General features: G+C 43.1%; 1 long non-coding RNA gene across 1 annotated transcript; it reads left to right on the top strand.

Moving 5' to 3' along the window:
• The first annotated feature begins 1,164 nt into the window (after positions 1–1,164).
• On the top strand, positions 1,165–21,007 carry LOC310745131. The gene is made up of 4 exons (XR_014539968.1): positions 1,165–1,294; positions 3,858–4,121; positions 4,787–4,926; positions 20,929–21,007. It is a non-coding gene; the product is annotated as an uncharacterized lncRNA (long non-coding RNA).
• Positions 21,008–21,278: the final 271 nt, after the last annotated feature.

Raw genomic sequence — 21,278 nt, 5'->3', positions numbered from 1 at the left:
CTTCCCTTACCCCTGGGGACCCCTAAATCTGTTCTGGGACTTCCCCCAATCCTCTAAGCAAATAAGGGGGATGAGGGGCATGTGGGGGTCATGGGGCTAGAGAAGATGGAGAGAAGGGAGGGGAAGCTCTGTTGTGGAAGCAGAAGTCCTTTGTTGGACACAGCCCCTTGTAGTTAGCAATTTCCCACCTTTCACAACATCTAAAATCAGCTGATTTTGCCTGAAGGTAGGCAAATTGTTAGGTTTGAGGATTGTTTGCTTTGTCACATTCTAGACTGACACTTCTAGTTAAAAGTGAAGATTAGATCCACTTTGTTGAGGGAATCAAAGGCAATTGGTTGTGGTCTCATTCGTTCATACTGCGGAAACCTAAATGCCTCAACTGAGGCAATGTGGTGAACGAGGAACAGCTCAGGGTTGATGCATGGGGTGTGTTTGTAACAAACCAAGTTTCTTCTCCAGGCGGGCAATAATGATTCCTCTGGAGAAAGAAAGAAAGAAAGAAAGAAAGAAAGAAAGAAAGAAAGAAAGGCCTCTCAGAGGAATTTGTAATTGTTATGGTAGCTTTTTGAAGGCTACAAAGGAAAGTGTCTGTTCTGAAAACCTAAATGAGATAGCGAAGTGAAGTCCTGGCACCACACAGAGCTACTGCAAGCAACATGAAGTGCTTCTGTGCTTCAGTCAGAACACAGGTACGAAAACTGTGATGGAAACAATGTGAGGGAAACTGTACATCAGCTTTGGCAGTTGCTTCATGGGCTAATTCTTTGTTGTCTGCTTCCTAACACCTTCCCTCCTCACTTCTGAGAGAAATTTGTCCAGGGCTGACTATTTAGTATTCCAAGATTCAACTGCCTTTGAAAAACTTTATGTACTCCCTTTAGGCCTATTTTTACCCTTAGCCCAGAAGCCCTAACGTTTCTGACAGACATTCACTTTTATCATCTAGGTCTCCTGTGGACTCGCGTAATTACCACAGCTGCACAGGGCACAAAAACAAGCAGTCCTTTGGGTTTGTGTTCCCCCACACTCTCTTATTTACCTCCCACCATTTCACTTGCAGACCAGCCTGTCTTTGCTTTTTCCTATGGCTGGTGACAAAATTAGAAGAAAAGGATGGGGGCTGACACTCTAGTAGGCGTCAGACAGACAGCTTTTGCACATTGATCAAACACAGTCCAGAAAAAAATGATTGCTTAGTGTAGGACACAGGGGAAAGGCCACAGTGGAAGGAGAAATGAGTAAGAAGCTTATTTTCTGCAACTTAAAAGAGAAACAGGAGACTGACTATAAGGTAAAAAAAAAAAAAAACACTCCACTATTGCTTTAATTAGAGAAAAATCAAAATAAATGCCTTCATTTAGGGAGCTCATCTTGGTAGCATGGGAGACATTGAGCATAAAGATCAGTCATTCAAGAATTCTAAACAGTCACAATGGGATCCAAAGGTTTGGGACTGTGAGGGGGTCTGTGTCTACTTTATTTTTCAAGTGTGTTCTATATGTTTAGTGTCGTTGGAGCACTTGAAGATGAATCTCAATATAGATATACAGTGGTACCTTGGTTCTTGAACTTAATCCGTTCCAGGAGTCCGTTCGACTCCTGAAACTGTTCAAAAACCAAGACGCGGCTTCCGATAGGCTGCAGGAGCTTCCTGCACTCAATCAGAAACCACATTGGACGTTCAGCTTCCGAAAAATGTTCAAAAACCAGAACACTTACTTCTGGGTTTGCAGCATTCAGGAGCCGATTTGTTTGACAGCTAAGCCATTTGAGAAGCAAGGTACCACTGTACTGTAAATTCCTTTTAATTCGTTCTTTTCGGGGCTTTTTTTAAAAGCCGGAACTCACTGGAGCTCAGTTCTAGCACGTCTCAGGTGGGCACCATTGCCATTTTAAAAGAACAAGGGAGAAATTAATGATAAGCTCCAGCACCTCATTTTCTATTAAAAATAATAGCACTGGTTCTTTTCCAGATCTAGACAAAGAAGTACCCTACTTTGTGGCAAGAAGCAACCACATTCAGGGGGACGGGGAATTGTTGCTAAACTTGATGGTGGTTTTTTAGTCGTTTATGTAACTCACCTGAAGACATTTTGCTTTAACTAACATTTGTGGTTACTGCTGCAAGTTCTTTTAGACTTTTATGAAGGAGGAAGTAGAAGGTCCATCCAATAAACTGCGACTGAATCTTGACAAGAGGTCCTGTCCAGAGACGTGTCAGCTAGCTGCTCTGCTTCACCTCCTCCTTCTCCTAACACAGCATAACTCTGCTGTTCGCCTATCTCTGAGCTGTTATCTTCCTCCAAGCCCTGCTGTAAATTGAGACTCCCTTCCTCCTCTCTGGAAGCTATAGAAGAAGTGGAGAGAGACCTCCACTATTCCTTATCCTCTTCAGTCCAGTCCCTGATAATTTGTTTGACTTATATACCACCCTTCTTTATAAGATCTAAGGGCAATTCCTATTCTGCTGGGTGATTGGCTATAGTAAAGTGTCAACCAGTGTTTGCAGGATCATGGTGACTGTTAGAGACATATTTTTAACTAAATTTTGTTTAAACACTTACAGCTCTAATACATATACCACTCAAACCAATTGTAGACTAAACATTAGTCTAATAATAATAATAATAATTACTGTCATTGCTAATTTGGGGCATAATTATCAATGTGATCCAAGCACAGAAAAGCTCCAAACTGTCAGTAAATCTAAATTTTAAGAAAATATTAGTTTTTGATGCACTCAGCAACCCATGTGGACATGGTCTGGGCCACACTTGTAAATATTTTAAAAGGTAAAGCTTTCTGCTTCAATGTGACACTGAAAGTAAGAGGTTTTAATAATACAAGAGGGCTGTTTCACTACTTCACCCACCTACATTGCACTAAGAATGCAGAGACATGTTTAATATAGAAATCATGCTAACTCTGAGTATTTGCTTATTATTTTTCAGCCAAACAAATATGCTTTCCCATTTGGCATTGGAATGTCATTGACTCAGAGATGTTTTCCAAGTCTGTTTCTAGAAATCAATGTTTTCTTTCTAAATGAACATATCATGCCAATATATCGTGCCAGAAAGGAGCATTTTGGGAGTCCTCTCAAAAATGCTGATTGTGGCAATTTGTAGCTTTCTACTTTTAGTTTGCAACAAATTTTGCAAGTCAGGAACAGAAGCCTTGAGGAGCGATTTGGCATTTCTTTTTCCATTCCTCTCTCCTGGAGTGACCTTTTCCTTTTGCCAAGTGGTGGGGAACTGGATCCTTATCTTTTCCATCCATCCCACAAGCCAGGTTTGGCAAGTGGATACAGCTGGCTACTCATCAGTCATCTGACACCACAATGGTGTCGGGTGAGCTGTTGTTCCCACATGGTTCGAAATCAAGCTGTGCAGGCAAAAGCAGAGTCTTCAAAGCACCGACAGTCAGTTAATCATCAGGTCTTATGAAGTTCTGTGTATAGTTTTGCCCCTTCTGAAGAGCTACCTGGCAAGCCTTCTTCCTGGTCTGCTCATATGGTGACAGTGCAAACACTTCCCCATTCAGCTCACTGTCCCTATACAGCTGCAGAGATTGGTCGTGTATTCCAAAGGCTATCTTTTCTGGGTATAACAAACAGAAGCAGTGTTTATCCCATGAACACCCAGAGAATATTTGTGAAGGTCATCATTTCTAGTGGAAACATGCGTTTTTTAAAAGAAAACTTTAATGGAACACAGTGCTCCTATTCTGATGCAGGATCTGAACAAGAAAACTGAACGGAAAAGTATATGTGAGAGAACAAACGAGTTTTAATTTGCTTATGCATTCATCACCCTTCTGAATCAACTGCTTCATGCATCTTCTCAAATCAACAGATGTTTCTGCAATGTGACTGTGAGTGGATGTCTCAACTCTGCAGCACCAATCCCAGAATCAAGCCAATTTTCTTGGGTGTGAATTTGATGTTTGTTTGAGACAGTTGCTCCAACATCCTGAATTTCACAGCAAACAGAAAGGCATCTGAAAGAATTGTCATGTAACTGTGGGATAAAACAGCTGAGAGATCCCTGAATTCTCTGATACTACTATAAAGTTTGGATGACATTTACTTTGGGAAACTCTGGTCGCTTAGAGGGCTGGTATGAACAGAATCTTAACTTTTTTCTCCTTTTCCTCACAATAATTTGGGGAGTTTTGGTTCTCATCTTGGTGTTAATAGCTATGTTCCTCTGTTTGGTGAATTTGTGGGGTGGGGCAACTGCAGAAGATCTCCAGGGAGCTTGCAAAAAAAATATATTAATTGTCAAGGCAGGAGTTGTGAGCAGGTCAGCAATAACTCACAAGGTGTTGGTGAAGTTAACACTTTATTCAAAGAAACAAAATAGCCCAGGCCTGGTGAGCACAGCAACTCTTCCCAGTTAAAAGGGTTTAAATGATAAACTGGAGAGACTCAAACTCTCAGACTAGGTATTTAAATTAAATTAAATTAAATTAAATTGTAATGATTAGAGGAGAATTGTGGACTTCAAAATGGATGCAATAGGTAGAAACAACATAACAAGGACAATTGCGTTATGCTTGCTACGATTCCTTTTACATATATTTCAGTCCACAAAATAATGCACAATTCTATTCCAAAATATGGAATTATTTACCACAGAAAGGCTTATCTTAAGATGTAGATGCTTCATGAAGCCATCTTAGATTTTGGGCTACCGGCTGTAAAAAAAACAACCTGCTCAAATTCAACCACAACACATGGCTAATAAGTATGATTAATTTGTTTCTGTAAAAAAAAAAAAAGCAACCCACTTTCATCCTGAGGCCTTGGAGGAAGAATGATGTGATCATCCAAAGATGGCTGTGTGCTACCTACTGACGACCATCAGCCTCTAACCCTGACAGAGCCTTCACTGACTCAGCCAGGGTTTTCTTCTTGGATTGGTAAGAATTGCTTTTCTAGGCACCTCTGGGAATATAAATGGTGTGAGAATTGGGTTTTCCTATGACATCCATTGCTGAGTGTGTCTGAAAAGATGTAGTTATCAGGTAAAAGTGATAAACTATCAGCCCAACTAGTTTTGTGTTATTAAAAACAAAACTGTTCTTGCACAACCCCCTGTTGGTTGGTTGTCAGATTTTTCAGTACCATTAAAAAGACTGCATGGCTGTCAATTCATGTTGGTAAACATGGCAAGCCGCCTGTTGGGGGAATTCCAAAGGAAATCCTAATGAAGCCTCACTACATAGCATGGGGATATGACACAAATCCATGAATCCCTTCCCTTTAGGATACTATAAGCTGTTCACAGCTAGATATGAATCCATTGATCCATCTTGCCAAGCATTGTCTACCCCGACTAATTGTGGGACCTGGGACTTTCTGTGTGCAAAACATCCTTTACCTGTGTCTTTTCTTTCCCCCAATTTATATGACTTTCTGAAAGCCCTGGAAGCTCACAGGTCCCTTTGGGACCATTTTATTTTCATTGAAGTTATTCCTCTTCTTATTACTATTGTGACACACTCCTTCAGTGCAGATGGGAGTGGGGAGCATGGCCGAGTCTGGGGAAATTTAACCTTGGTCATGCTCTGTCTCTAACAACCGAGAATTCAGTGATTATCTGTGTGTGGTAGCATATAATCTAAACCCGCAGTAAGGACTCTTGGTGTTGGATGTTTCTGTGTCAACTTCCTCCCTGAACTAGATATAAATTAGAGCCGAGTCAAAAAACTTATTTTTAATTAACAAACACTTAAGGAGGGATAACTCATGATGACCACTCCAATAGCTTCATGTAGATGTTAAGTAATATCAGAGGCAGTATGCCACCAGTGGTAGCACCCCATACCTGAAGAGTCAGGGGGCTGAGAAGTACTCCAGTCCCATGCTTCCTTCTGGAACCATTCCTGGTTATAAGACTGGAACTACTGCAGAACAGTGCCCCTGATTTTCCATTTCCCATAGATGGTCCAGAGGAATACCATGGTCAATGGTATCAAAAGCTGGTCCAGTAAGCACAACAGGGTATAAATTGCACATTTATATATTTCTGTGTACCTAGGGAATGCCCTATTCTCCAACCTGTTAAGCGTGTATGCTATGAGACAAAATTTAATCTATGTATGGACTATCCAAAATTCAATAATGATCATGGTTGTAGTCTGCAAATGGAATGAATGTGGTTCTGGGCATACAGAAAGTGTCCAAAAGAGGGAAGTTGGATACCCATCCACCCATTTTCCAGTTATTCTAATATACTTTGCTTTTTTGCTTCCCTGAGGAGATTTATTATCTAGACATGCATGTGCGAGTTTGCTATTTGGGATGTTAAACTGGAGATATGTCACTGTTATATATACATCCTCTTTCTCTGCAGCATCTATAGTATCTTAATTTGAGTTCCCTCCATCTGTGGAAAGTCTCTTATTTTTAGTAACTGGTTTCTTTTATATTTTGGAGCCAGTTCCCGGATATACATAGCACATAACCACCCCGAGGCTTTATTTTATGCCCAGAGATCACAAGTTCTCTTTAAAAGCATTCCCAGCCAGTGTTATTTCCCTGAAATGGCTCCAAATGGACTCTGTAGCTCCTGAGGGGAGCCAGATGGCATCACAGCTTTGAGTCCGTGCTGTAATGGGGCAGCCAGACAGACAGCAGGCTGGCACTTCCCTTTACTGGGGAGCACGGCCAGTGTCTGCACGAGGGGACAGAAAACTAGCCTGCTAAAAGTCCTAGCACATTTTCAGTGAGATGATAAGGGTGCAATCCTATACAGCAGTGGTTTTCAACCAGTGTGCTGTGGCATCCTGGGGTGTCATGAATGATGGTCAGGGGTGCTGTGGGGCAACCGTGGCCTCTGTCCCTCTTTCCTTCCCTCCGTCTTCTGATGCTCTCTCACATCTCTGCCTCCCAAAGGCTTGCACAGCTTTTTATTGCAGCAGCCCTGGCTATAAGCTCTGTAGGTGAATGGTGCCTCTGAAAGGCAGCTCTCTTTTGGGTGGGGGGCAGCTCAGAGACCACAGGCAGCAGTAGCTGCCTGGAGGACTCCCAAGGAGAGGGGAGAGGAAAGGAGGCTGAGGGAACACTCCATAAGGGAGGGTGCTTTTCTGTGATGGCCTGGGGCTCAGGCTCGGACTTGGAACCAGAGGAGACTCAGTCTGCACCAGATCCTTTGCCTCAGGCATCATATGAACCAAGTCTGGGGCCTGATCCTGAAGAATCCCAGTCAGCACAGGTTCCCCTGCAACAAACACCAGCTGGGCTGAGTCAAGGGCCTGAGCCTGCCCTGGCTCCAGATGCGGGGATTACCTCGTTGCCTCCAGCTGGGCCATCACTTACAGCTGCTCCACTACCGGTTTGGTCAGGGGAGGCTGAGGTGGCCTCTGGGTCTAGTAACCCACCAACATCACCTGAGCTGCAGAGACTTAGGTCTGAGAGAAGGAGAGACCTGAGTACTCGCAGGAGGAGTGCTCACCTTCGGGCGAGACAGGGAGGTGAGTCGCCGGGGGATCAGGACTGGTCACTACCCCGACAAAGATAAAAGGCTGTCGGACCCCGTCCCAGGTTGCGGGAGCAACATTGCTGTATGCTAGATCCTGCACCTGTCCTTGCCTGGTTTCCTGCCTTGGCCCTGTCGGACTGTCTCCCAGCGGAACCTTCGGATTCTGGACCAGACCTGGACCGCGTTTCATGGATTACCCCCAGGCCCAGCACATTTTCAAAGGATGGCTGTGTTTCTGTTTGTGTCTTGCTTTGGAAAGTGTGAAATAGACATGTTCACCTTGAAATGCAAACTGAATTGAAATTCTCCCCTATCCCCATTTTCTTGCTCCTCTGCACTGGCAAAATCTCCCCAAGATACAGTTTTGGTTTCTCAACTTCAGAGAATCTACACAGCTTCCTGGATTTATTCCTATAGCTTGGGCCTCATCCCCACTAGAGGGAGTGGCATAATTACCTGTATTTAAGTCTGGAACAGGGGCGGCCCATCCCATTTCATCACTTGAGGGGAAATAGGAAGTGCTGCCTTGGCCTGCTGCTGCTACCATACTCCTGTGAAGGCTGTGGGGCTGCTGCCTCAGTCCACCTAATAGCTGAGGTGGCTCTGTGTGGAAATCACATAAAACAGTGTGACATCACAGGCTGAGACATGGAAAATTCAAAGAGCCTGTGAAATATTTTTAGCAGTTAACCTTTAGCACTGGAGCATAGCAGATGCGTTTCTTTGCTCCAGCATCGGCCCAATGGGCATTGTGGCCAGAATTTTGCTGCAATATGATTTGGAGGAGAATGTGAAACAAGGGTATAGGGAGCTATAAGAGCCATAGCCACAAGTCATTTTATTATCTTTTTAGGAGGGGGGTGGAATCCAAGTGTGTTCAAACTTTGTGCTCATTCTCATGAAAACGGCAGGATTTATTTATGAGATGACTGCATGGCAGTAATGAAGTCTTGTATAAATGTCACTGTTGTAATCCATAAAAGCGGACATTTAGGGTAAAGGATTAGCAGGCTCCTAATAAAATATAGGGATGAAATATGAAACCGGAATGTGTGTCTTATTTAAAGATGACTCGGGCTGTTCAATAATGCATATGCTCAAGTTCATTTTCTTACTATAATATGGTACCTTAGGGTACTTGATATCCATTCAAGAGAATATTTCTTATTTGTTAGGTTTCAAACTCGGCACCCCATAGGCAAAAATATGCCTCAAGCTGGACTCTTTCCCTAAAATAGTTTTGTGGGGCTGTTTTACTGTAATCACACAGCAACATTCCATATAGAGGTGGAAAATGTGTACCATAAATTACAAGATTTGGACAATGTGGCTAAAATAAAAACTGGTTTCTGGGGTGGATTGCAATGCTACCAACCAAATATATTCAGGTAGAATCACAGAATTGTAGAGTTGGAAAGAATGCCAAGGGTCATCTAGTCTAACCTCTACAGTGCAGGAATCACAGCTAAAAATTCCCTGACAGATGGCCATCTAACCTCTGTTTAAAACCCGCCAGTGAAGGAGAATGTATCACCTTCCAAGGTAGTCTGTTCCACTGTCAAACAGCTCTTACCACCTGAAAGTTCTTCCTGATGTTTAGACAGCATCTCTTTTCTTGTAACTCGAAGCCATTGGTTTGGGTCCTGCCCTCTGGAGCAGAAGAAAACAAACTTCCTCCCTCTTCCATGTGACAGCCATTTAGATATTTGAAGATGGCTATCATATCTCCTCTAAGTGATCCTCTAATCCAGGCTAAACGAACAAAATCCCTTCAACCATTCCTCATAAGGCTTGGTTTCCAGATCCTTTTATCATCTTCACTGCCCACCTCTGCACACATTCCATCTTGTCAATATCCTTAAATTATGGTGCCCAGAACTGGGCTCAGGTGTCCAGGTGGGGTCTGACCAAGGCAGAATAGAGTGGTAGTGATGATTTTGTCGATACCTTGATATTCTTCTTGATATTCTGTTAGATATGCTACTTATAGAATACGTGGTAAAGTGCCTTTTACCTCACAGTGTATTTTTTCTTACACCCTACAGCCATCTTCACTCACCCCACCCCATCCCACCCAGTGGGACCCTTCAGAACAAATATGGGGAGATTGCAAAGGCTGGAGAAGAAAGGGGTATCCCACCAGGAAAGTAGAAGTCCTCTCGTGCAATGATGGATATCATCACCAATTATTGTTAATACATTGTTATTTTGTACTCTGCCGATGGCAAGAAGCTAATCTAAACAAGCATTTTAGATGTCCCAAACATACATGATGTTGATTCAACTCTTCTTTTTAGGATATGTTGAAGGAACACAACTGGAACTGCAGCTTTTTAGAAGCCCAGGTTTATTCCCCTCCCTTGTTACCAGAGATGAACAAAAACTTTCATAAAGTAGAAAACTTATCAGAATTTTCTACAGCCTTTCTCTTTCTGTCTGCTCTTTCTCAATAAGTCATCACCTGTAATTTGGGAAACTACTGAATGCCAATTACAGAATTTGAAAGTAGCCGGTAGAGTAGGGATATAAGTGGTCTTGAGTTCCCTTCATTATCCTGCTTTTAGAATTCTTTGTAAAGAACCTTGCCCTTGACACATCTTATCACATCACTTTCATTGACTTTCACAAAAGTTGTTCCTAGTACTGCAACAAATCTGAATCTGCTGTTTCTAACTAAAAGGATGTCCAGGCCTTTCACTGAGGGTAGGGAACTTATGGCCCTCCAGAAATTGCTGAACTTTGGTTCCCATCAGTACCAGCCAGCATGAGCACTGGAGAGTCAGAGGTTCCCTATCCCAGGAGTACATAGTATTTCAGACTGCTAATTTCCTGTAATGCAAATGGACAAGGGAGATTGAAATCCAGAAATTATTTCACAAGGTCTTCATATAGGTAAAGGCAGGCATAGGCCAACTCGGCCCTCCAGATGTTTTGGGCCTGCAACTCCCATGATCCCTAGCTAACAGGACCAGTGGTCAGGGATGATGGGAATTGTAGTCCCAAAACATCTGGAGGGCCGAGTTGGCCTATGCCTGCCTTTACCTATATGAAGACCTTGTGAAATAATTTCTGGACTATGGGGTTGCGGCGCTCATCTCGCTTTCATGCTGAGGGAGCCGGGGTTTGTCCACAGACAGCTTTCTGGGTCATGTGGCCAGCAGGACTAAACCTCTTCTAGCGCAACGGAACACTGTGACTGTTAGGTTGTGGGTGAATATATCAGATGACACAGCGATTCTTCAAACAGCTCTTGTTTATTCACAGACCCAGAACACAACTGAACTGAAGGGTTCAGCCAGCCTGCTTATACAGAGCTCCACTACAACGCAACAGTAACAACTTTCTGTAACTATCCAATCAATGAATGTCACTTTCAATTCCTTATTTGCATATGCGGACCTGAGTGAAAACTATCTACAGTATCCCTCTGCTGGCCCAGGGTGAGAACTTCAGTACATAACAATGACAGAAACCAAAGAGCACGGAAACGTCATTTATCTTCCCACTGCAGCGGTACCTGTTTATCTACTTGCGCTGGCGTGCTTTCGAAACTGCTAGGTTGGCAGGAGCTGGGACTGAGCAAAGGGAGCTCACTCTGTCGCGGGGATTCAAACTGCTGTCCTTCTGATCAGCAAGCCTAAGAGGCTCAGTAGCTCAGTAGCTTCCTCATATTGTCTCCTACACACTCTATGCAGTACTATTTCCAATCCTCAACCTTGTCCCTGACTCAGAACCTTTTAAAAAGAACATGATGCTCATGTGCTACTAAGAGATAGACCTGCTAAGAGCCAGGTGCCAACAGGATTCATTGAGGTCAAAGGAAAGGTGTGCACAGGTCTTCCTAAGCTCATCCTTCCCAATGGTCCAAATTAGCCCTTTTCTCTTGAACCGACATTTCTTGTTTGCTTACTTTTCACAGAGCATCCAAATCACATTGTTGTCAGCCATTGCTTCCCAGGGCTTTCGGTGTTCTCCCATATTTTTCCCAGACCTGATTTGTGGTGATTTGTTGTGTGTGTAATGAAATGCAATTGCAGCACCAGCTTTCCCAGGCTTAAGGCTTAGGACTCCGGTGCCTTTAGTTTAAAAGCTTCTTGCATGTTTTATGGATTTCTGTTGATTGCAGCTGGGGGCCTAGTGATGAATTTCCCTCCTGAATAGCCTTTCTGAATTTCTCAAAAGTCAATTTCCATTCCTAGGGGGAGGGGGACAGTACTTTTATTACTCATTTACTTTTCTTCCCATTTTCCCCTATATATATATATATATATATATATATATATATATATATATATACACACACACACACACACACACACACACACACACACTAGCGTCGTTGTTCTGTATAGAAAAAGAAAAGAAAAATGTGGCTGTTTTTGGAGCAGCATACTTTTTTCCTCCAATCCTCCACTGTGCTGGATGCGCATTTAGTCTGGGACAGAGAAGAGATATCCCCAAATTTCTGAGAGGCACCCTATTTAATGATGGGAATCATCCCTTTTATGTCTGAAGGGAAAAGTCAAAAGGCAATTAATTGGATCCAGGGATCCTGTCAGTAGAATTCAACCAGCGGCATAATCCCACTGGTGGAAGGTGGGAGGAATATTTTACTGGGTGGTATTCAACTTTTATTTACAGTAGGCCTATTAAAATGATTTAAATTTTTTAACTAATGACAAATAGTAATTTTGTCATGTCAATCAGTTTCAATGTGTCAATTCTGAGTAAAATTATGTGAAACATCACCCACCAATTTTCCCTATAGACTGTTGCACCCCACCCCCAAAATCTGTTCTATTATTATTATTATTATTATTATTATTATTATTATTGACTCCCCAACCATTTTACTGAGTTGCCCCAGCCACTCTGGGCAACTTCCAACATACAAAAACATTAAACATTAAAAACTCCCTATACTGGGCTGCCTGCAGAGGTCTTCTAAAGGTTGTATAGTTAATTCTCTCCTTGACATCTGATGGGAGGGTGCCACCACCGAGAAGGCCCTCTGTCTGGTTCACTGCAACCTCACTTCTCACAGTGAGGGAACCGCCAGAAGACCCTTGATACTGGATTTCAGTATCCAAGAAGAACAGCAAAGGGAGCGATGGAGGGGGGATGAATTGAGAATTGGGAGAATATTGTTCCCGCAGTTCACGGGGGGTGGGGAGAGAGAGATTTGCCCTCCCTTGGGAAAGAAGCATGAGAGTTTCTGTAGGGAAGGGGTTGAGGAGATGGACATGTGGTGATGGACAAGTAAGAGGAACTCTGGGAAGGTTCTAAAGTGGTTCTTCCTGCCCCAGACCACTTCCTCTTTGTTGTGTGTGACACACAAACACACACACTCATTGAGCATGTGGGCACTTTAGGAAAGTCAGTGGTATCCTGGGGCTAAGTAGGATTTTTTGGTGGGCTCCCTAATTCAGTGCCCCTCTCTTTTAACCTGCTTCACACTCTTGGGCTTAACTGAATGGGCTCTTAGGGAGAAGTACAGCTTATCCCACAGTTTGGCATTGAGATTAGGCAGGTGAGGTTGTGGGGGGAGGGAAATCCTAGGTTTCAGTGGCGGAGCATGGGTTGTCAGCACCCGGGGCAAGGCAAGTAATTTGCGCCCCCTAACCCGTGGATTTGCCCTAACCGCAGATGTTGCGCCCGGTGCGGCCGGCCCCCCCTGCACCCCCCACGCTACGCCACTGCTAGGTTTACTTAGGCAGCATTGCCAATGCATTGTGCCTGGGGGGGCTTGGGATGCCCTTTGAAGCCTGGCATGTGGATTTTGGTGAACATTTGTTGACAGGGGTGCATGTGAGAAGCACATGCCAGGCTTTCCTGCAAAGGAGGGACTCTATTCATCCCAGTCCTTAACAGGAAAGCCACAGCACAAAGTCTGCAGCACCTTCCCAGGGGCTGGATTTCCCTGTTTCTGAATTCGACAAAGTCCTTACCTACCTGTTTGATCCTAAGTTGTTTGATTGCATCAACTTGGTTGATTGGAATGTAGATGCTCCACTTTCATTATATTTTAATTAATATAGCCATAATCCAGTTGCACGTCTCACGCGCGTCTTCTTTCCAGTTGCGGGGAGTAAATTGCCTTCTCAGTCCTTTCTATCAACACAAGCCTCCATTAGCTTAGATGCCCTTGTGTGGGTGGAAGGACCGCTTCAGAATTGCAGAAAAGCAATTCTGGATCCAACTAGTATTTTATCATTTTTTAAAATCCAATGTATTTAATGAATTCTTTAATGGATTCCAATATGCAATATTTTAATCTAAAAGGTTGTTCAAATGATAAAGGCAGACGAAATAGGATTACACACTGTTACCACAAGGAAAACAAAGTATCGATTATCCATTGGAATAAAAAATTGCAGTGGAATATCATTAGTCCTGCTCATTAAAATTTGAGCATCTTTGCCTGAGAACCGGATTATAAAATATTTAGAACAAATTAGAATGCCACGCATTGATGAGTCGCAGCACTGATACTTTGTTCAAGGAGATATTTGAAGGATCACTTTTGAGATTAAGAATTCCGAGAGGAACCCAGCCTCTTGAAAGATAAGTGACCATATAAAGCAAAGCATGCTTCTCAATGAGTGCAAAGCAGAGTCTTTGTACAGTTTCATATTCCAGTTCTTAAAACAAGACTGAATTTACAACAAAGAAAGATAATTAGGAGTCAGATTTACATACTTGGAAGACTCTACAAAACAATTATTCTTTTGTATATGTGGGTTGAGTCTTCGGTTTTTTCAAATGCCATTAACCTATTAAAGATACCAGAGAGGTTTCCCAAACTCAGGCCCCAGAAATGAACTTTGGAGACTCATAAAGTCTGACTCAAATGAGAGACGAGCCTAACAAGCCTGGGAATTCTTCTCCAGCTTGGATTGTTTAAAGAAAGATTAAGAAGAAATCCTGGCTCCCGCTGCCTGCACCTTCCCCAAACACTCCCCTCTTCTTTTTCCTTTCATTGAAGCTGGACAGTACAGATAGCAGCAGCAGAAGTAAATGGCAAGAATATATTATTCCCCACTCTCTTCTGCCATCATGCTCTGCACATGATACAGGGGAGATAGAATTCTCACACAGGCTCTTGCAACTCGCAGGCTCCCTTGAGACAACTGCACCATAGTAACACCACCCCACACACATGTTGTTATCCAGAGGGAGGACTAAAATCTGCCTCCTGGTGAAATTTCCTCTTCTATGCTAGCATAAAATGCACAGGAGCCCTGTCCTCTTTTATATATGGCACCCTAAATAGATTATAGCTTCCTGGAATGCTGGCTTATACTTTTCAAATGTATCTCCTGGCTCATTTAGAAGAGTGTCTTGCCAAATGCAAGGTGGTCCTTTTAAAATGAGATTCAGAGGCAATGCAAACACAAGTGAGAGAGAATATTAAAGATTTTATACTAAACAACATGCAATATATGCATACCAAGCGAGCACCTCAATCAAGCACCTCAATTTGCCACTTGGAAGCCCTCAAGAAGTGGCGAAGTGACCCCCCTCCCAGGTAGCCTCAGGTTCTAAAAAAAATATGCCCAACACCATCTGATTTATAGATAGCTAGCCTGTTAGCCAGTTTGGCATGCTGGACTAAGTGCTGGCTAAGTTATTCATTAGCCACCTCTCCCAGTGCCTCACATTCTCCAATGTCTAGAAGGTACCCAGCAATATCACTTCCAACAGATTAGGACTAGGACACTAAAGGCTGTTCTCAGCCATCAAAGAGCTTAACAAAAGATAGGGGAAAGGAAGGAATGGGGCAAGAAGAGGGCAGCTGAGTAAATACAAATATCTTCTGGATAGATTGCCCATTCAAAGAAAATAGCCACTCATATCTGACTTCTTCACTTGTAAACAAAGGGCAAGATTCACTTAATGAATCCCCTCAACAGAATGCATGAGGGCTCCCACTGGTGCAATGGGTTTCATGTGACAAGGTATTTGAGAGCAGAAGCCGTAAAGGAAGCAGTAAAGGAGTCTAGAAATGTGAAATGCTGAAAGCTGCAGAATCATTTAGTTTCTGAATCACTGTGATTCATTTTGAGGATGACTCATTCTCTGTACAGTGGTACCTCAGGTTACATATGCTTCAGGTTACAGACTCTGCTATCCCAGAAATAGTGCTTCAGGTTAAGAACTTTGCTTCAGGATGGGAACAGAAATCGTGCTCCAGCAGCGCTGTGGCAGCTGGAGGCCCCATTAGCTAAAGTGGTGCTTCAGGTTAAGAACAGTTTCAGGTTCAGTTTCCGAAACAAATTAAGTACTTAACCCGAGGTACCACAGAATAAGTATTGTATCTGCTGCAGGTAGACTCAGTGTCAGTCAGTCAGTTAGTCAGGGTGTGTGTGAAGGTGAAAACTGTGCTCTGTGAAGCCTGTGCTCAATTGAGACTCTGTGTGACTCAGTAACTCTGTATATGCTCTGAAGCTAGTTTGATCTTCTGTTCACTATGCTGCTATTTGCAAACAAGTTTATTTTAATGCAGTAAAGCTTTTATTCTTTTACTGAAGAAGACTCTGCGTTATTAATTTACGCTGCATGACAATGGGACTCCCTATTTGCATGCCCCAAAACGTGCCTGGGGAACAGGACACAAGGCAAGAAAAGGCGAGGTTTGTTTCATCTGCAAGGCAGAAATGCTTGAGTTGACGGAATGATGTTGAATTCTCCTCCCTGTGTGAGTAGCGTCTGAAGCTGGTGTGTTGCTGATTGTTAAAGGGAAGGGAAAGGGAAGTTTTGTGCTTGTTAAATGGATAGGTCAAGCCACTGCCTCAGAGCAGATCTATTTTTCACAAGAAAAATAATTTAATTAGCCTATCTCTAATTGGCATGTGAACTTCACAATTATCCTTGGAGGAAATTAAGAACGGATAAACATTTCTTGATAAAATAAAGCCAATGTCCCAAATCACTTACTGTATTGTGATATCAGTAATGTCAACTGAGTTACTTTGGAGTAATTGATTTGAGAGCTGTAATTTAAATCTTGAATGCTGGAATGGTTCCCCGTGGCCCAGTCAAACATCCTATCTTTAACTGCTCCGGGACCCTGCATATTTGTTTTCTGTGGAGTGGCCTTGTTAGGAGGGTCTTCCCTTTTCCATGAACAAAATCAAACCCAAATCCTTGAAGAACCAAGTGCCAACGAATTAGTTTTCCCTTGTAGCCTTTGGTAGGATGCAGCCAATTTGCAGATAATTCATATGCACACACAATTCCTAGTTGTAGTGCACATTTATCTTCTACAGGAAACAAGCAAGGCTATTTATCCCAATTTTCATAACACCATAACAGTTGTGAAAAGCAGAAACAAGAGTAGCAATTCCTTTACTCAAAAGGCAGCTCCCTGGCACAGAAATTTGTCCATTTTGCTGTTGTTGTGGAAGCTTTATACGCCAATAGACAATAGGTTTATTCTCTCACACACAACATAAGTGGAAGAGCAACAGGAAACTCCTAACTCCATGCAGCAGAATCAGCTGATGAGAAGGTGCAGTGTCATAGATCTGACTTCCTAGAGGTGGTCATAAGTGTCATTTACTGAGGGGGAGAGAGGAGAGGCAAAGCCAAACAGTAGTGCTCCTATGTTGTGTTTGCACAGCACTCACTGCCTTGCCCTTCCACACTCCCAGTAAGAGGTGGTGATATCAATGCAAGAAGGCCTATGTGTACTGCCACTAATATACAACAAAGTCCAGTGCCACCTAGTGACTAAGCTGTATAATAACATCGTTGTTACACCTGAGAACATTAAAGTCCGCACAGTTAGGTTCAAGTTAATAATTAAAACTTGCTGTTTACCATCTTCTTAAGTTATATACAGCTCTGTGGCTCAGTGTCACTCTAGGAGGAGTGCGTCTGCAATATGCAAGCCAGGTAAGTCTAATTTAGAAGCTAGTTTCTTTTCTTGCATCTCAGATCTCACAGAATCTCCAGACGTGCCATAGTTCACTATGGGATTATTACATGTTTTATTACCCAGGTGTCTTACCGTGCTCAAAATTATTTGATTCATTTGAACATTTAGTATGGCTCTGTTCTGCTTTGAATTTTGTGGCAATTCACAAGAGACAGCTCACATTCTGCATTTTCCCTGCCCGAAGAGTGTTCCTTCTCTTTGCATTCAGAATGGTTTGCCTTCGCAACCACACAGGTCTCTACGGCTTCATTACTTTCCAGCAAAGGGCAATTTGTATCTTCAGTCTTGCCCATCTCAGTAGTGAGCCACCTCTGAGACCATTAGCACCTGAGATCTGCTTTCACATTAGCAACATTAGGGAGCATGTCGGTGGAATTTAAAGCAGAAATAATTACACTCACCACTGCATATGCTTGGGTGGGCTCATTTAGCAAGATATCTCCCAATGGAGATAAGAGTGACTTCAGGTATTTTTTGTGGGGAGGGGGTTAGTTTCTCCTTTTTCCAATGAGTGCCTCATCTCCAGATTCATATCAGAATTGCTGAAAACTCTGTAATGTAGGCTAGATTTCAGTAAGACCACTGTCTATAAGTCTGAATATACAACTGTTGCTGGCTTTTTCAGTAGATGGAAACTCTAGCTCATGTTTTCTTTTCTGCTTTTCTGCTTTCTCTCTCTCTCTCTCCTCTCCTCTTCTCTTCTCATGCTCCAAATCCAACCTCCCCACTCTCTTTTCTTGTTACTACATAAATATATTCTGTAGCACCTTCTAATGTAGCTGGATTAGCTCATGTCTTTTGTCAATCTTTAGATGTTGGATCCAGACAACAGTCCAATCTCATATATGTGTATTCAGATGTAAGGGCCATTGAAACCCCAAGTATGTGTGTATAGCAAGGGTGGCTGACCTGTGACCCTCCAGGTGTACTGGACTCAAACACCCTTCGGCCCCAGTCATCATGGCCAATTGTCAGGGATGGTGCGATGTGTAGTCCAGCAACATCTGAAGAGCTTAAGGCAGCCAACCCTGGATTGCAGCCTTAGTGTCAGAAAGAGTGAGCCAGCAAGAACTCACATGGAGTAAGTCAAGTTAAGTCTTTATTAAAAGAAACAGGATCTGCTCAGGAGTGCCAAGCCTAATGAGCACAGCAACTCCTCTTTGGTAGGTCTTGCCCATATGAGGCAGTTGTGCAGACTGAAGGTCCCTGCCTTCCCACAGCTGCCTAAGTCTCCTCCTCTCCTGGGTCTTTCCCAAGCAATATGAGACTCTGCCAATGCACCTGCCTTTGCTCCTCCTGCTTCATAACTTTCCTGGTTCTGGGAGTCCCGGGGGGAAGGAATCTTGTCCTGGGGGAGACACCCTTGTGTCTTCACCAGTCTGACTCATCTCTGCCCCACGCCTCCCTCCTTTCCTGCTCCCGCTTCTGATTCTGGACTGCTCTCTGGCACAGACTCTCCCTTCTCACTTAAACCCTGTTACTTCTTCAGCTTCCAACACTCATCCTCCCAGTCGTCTCCCTCTTCTCCCTCTGACCACTCATCGTCATCCCACCAACAATCCCTGGGCCTTCTTGCCTTAGGGGTTCTCCAGCTGGTGCCTCCCAGCATTCCTCTGTGTCTAGCCAGTACATGACGCTTATTTAGTTGAACTTTGGTCACACTGAAACTGTTGGGGTAAACTGATAAAAGTCCAAACTCCCACCGACTTCTGTGGACACTACCCTTTCAACTAACAGTGCTATCCTATATGTTCCTGCTCAGAAACAAGTCATATTGTTTTCACTGGGGCTTTTTCAGGTATGTGGGTTTAGCCTTAGTTGGATCCAGCAAATATTTTCAAGCTGAAACACTACCAATTTTATAAAGTAATTTTATTTCTTCCTTTCTCCATAGCCTAATTATTGGATGTAGTAACACACCATCCATCAGATTTTCCTTTGCAAGTGTATTGATGAATATTCGTCCTTCAGTCTATCTTCTATCTTCTGCTATCCATTCAACATTCAACACACCTTTCTTGGTTCTTTCACCACTTTTCCACTGCATTTTTAGTCTTTCTTTCCTCTTGTCCTTTCCCTTTGCTTTCCCCAAATTTATTTATAGAATGTGGGACACACACCCACACACCCACACACCAGTGATGTCCATTCCTTAGTCCTGCTTGCATTTTGACTGCAGTGGATGAAACTTGAATGACGCTGCTCCCGAGCATCGCTCAGAGCTGTTTTCAAAGTGACAAAAAGCCAGAGTGGAAATTCCAAATTAGACAGTGGCCCAATTGAAAAGCAATGTTTTCAGGCACTTATTGTACGAGGGGTAAAAAATAAAAGCAGGTGTGTGGAGCTTTTCAAGGCAGCCCTTGACAGGTGTAGCCCTCCACCACTAGCAGATCTTGATGAAACTTGTGCAGAGCAGGGTAACCTTCATACCAGTTCAATAGAGATGTCAGGAGTGCAGCCTGCAATCAGCAAGCTACAAAACGAAGCTGCTGGAAACAATCAAATCACAGGGAAAATGCCAAAAGCACTTGACATCACCACCCTAACAAAACTGACAGAGCTGCTCAGTGAAGTCCAGAGAGGCCTCTGCTGACCAGGGGCAGCATGGAAGCATTCTCAGAATACCCAAGTAGGGGTAGTCTTCTGTCATCGTAAATCTACAGCCGCATGGGCATCAGTCATGGGCTGGTTGGGATGTCAAAATGCTTAGAATATTCCACAGCACTTATAAATCTCAGATTTAGTACTCAAATCCTGAAACCCACATTTTAAAAAAAGTGTCTCTTGATTCCAAGAGCTCTGGTACCTCACCTTCATTTATTTATTCCTTACTCCCACCATCCTAGTCAGATCATCTAGCCCAGGCTTCCTCAAATTCGGCCCGCCAGATGTTTTGGCCTACAACTCCCATGATCCCTAGCTAGCAGGACCAGTGATCAGGGATGATGGGAATTGTAGTCTCAAAACATCTGGAGGGCCGAGTTTGAGGAAGCCTGCCCACCTAGCAGTTTGAAAGCACATCAAAGTACAAGTAGATAAATACGTACCGCTCCTGCGGGAAGGTAAATGGCGTTTCCATGCGCTGCTCTGGTTCACCAGAAGTGGCTTAGTCATGCTGGCCACATGACCCGGAAGCTGTACGCTGGCTCCCTCAGTCAATAAAGTGAGATGAGCACCGCAACCCCAGTCGGCCACGACTGGACCTAATAGTCAGGGGTCCCTTTACCTTTTTAACCTAGCCCAGTGGTTCCCAAACTTTCCCCCCATGGTCCACTTGAAAATTGCTGAGGGACTTGACAGATGGCATATTGATTTTTCTGCCTTTTGCAGCAATTGTAATGTACTGTGCTAGATACAGTATGATTTTTAATTGTATTCAAAATCTTTCATTTCTTATATATTGGATTTTTTAAAAAACATTCTGTTACAATTTGAATTCCATTTAAATTTGAATTTAATTAATATGATGGATGTGCCATCTTTTCTCTTCGGCCACAGAGATGTCTTGGCCCACCTGAAGGGAGCTCACAGACAAATGGTAGTCTGTGGACCACAGTTTCGGAATCTTTGATCAAGCTGATGTGAATTTCAAATCAATTATCCAGTGACTTTTCACTTGCGTGAAAACTCTTGAGAAGTGTGTGTCAAATGTAAATGAACTTTGCCTGCTAACTTTAATCTTGCATAGAACCTCAGTGGGAGGAATCTAATTTAACAGCAATCAACATATTAAGTGACTTTTGTGGAAATTACTTTTATCACATCCACTCACCTGACACCTGACTATAGGAATCTTGTTAACAGTGGCTAATCACAAATTGACACTTAACACTGAACTCATCTTGCTT

The sequence above is a fragment of the Podarcis filfolensis genome (genome assembly GCF_964270895.1).
Source record: "Podarcis filfolensis genome assembly, chromosome: 11".
NCBI lineage: Eukaryota > Metazoa > Chordata > Lepidosauria > Squamata > Lacertidae > Podarcis > Podarcis filfolensis.
Note: the sequence above shows the minus strand (reverse complement) of the source record. Positions and strands in the feature narration are given on the sequence as shown.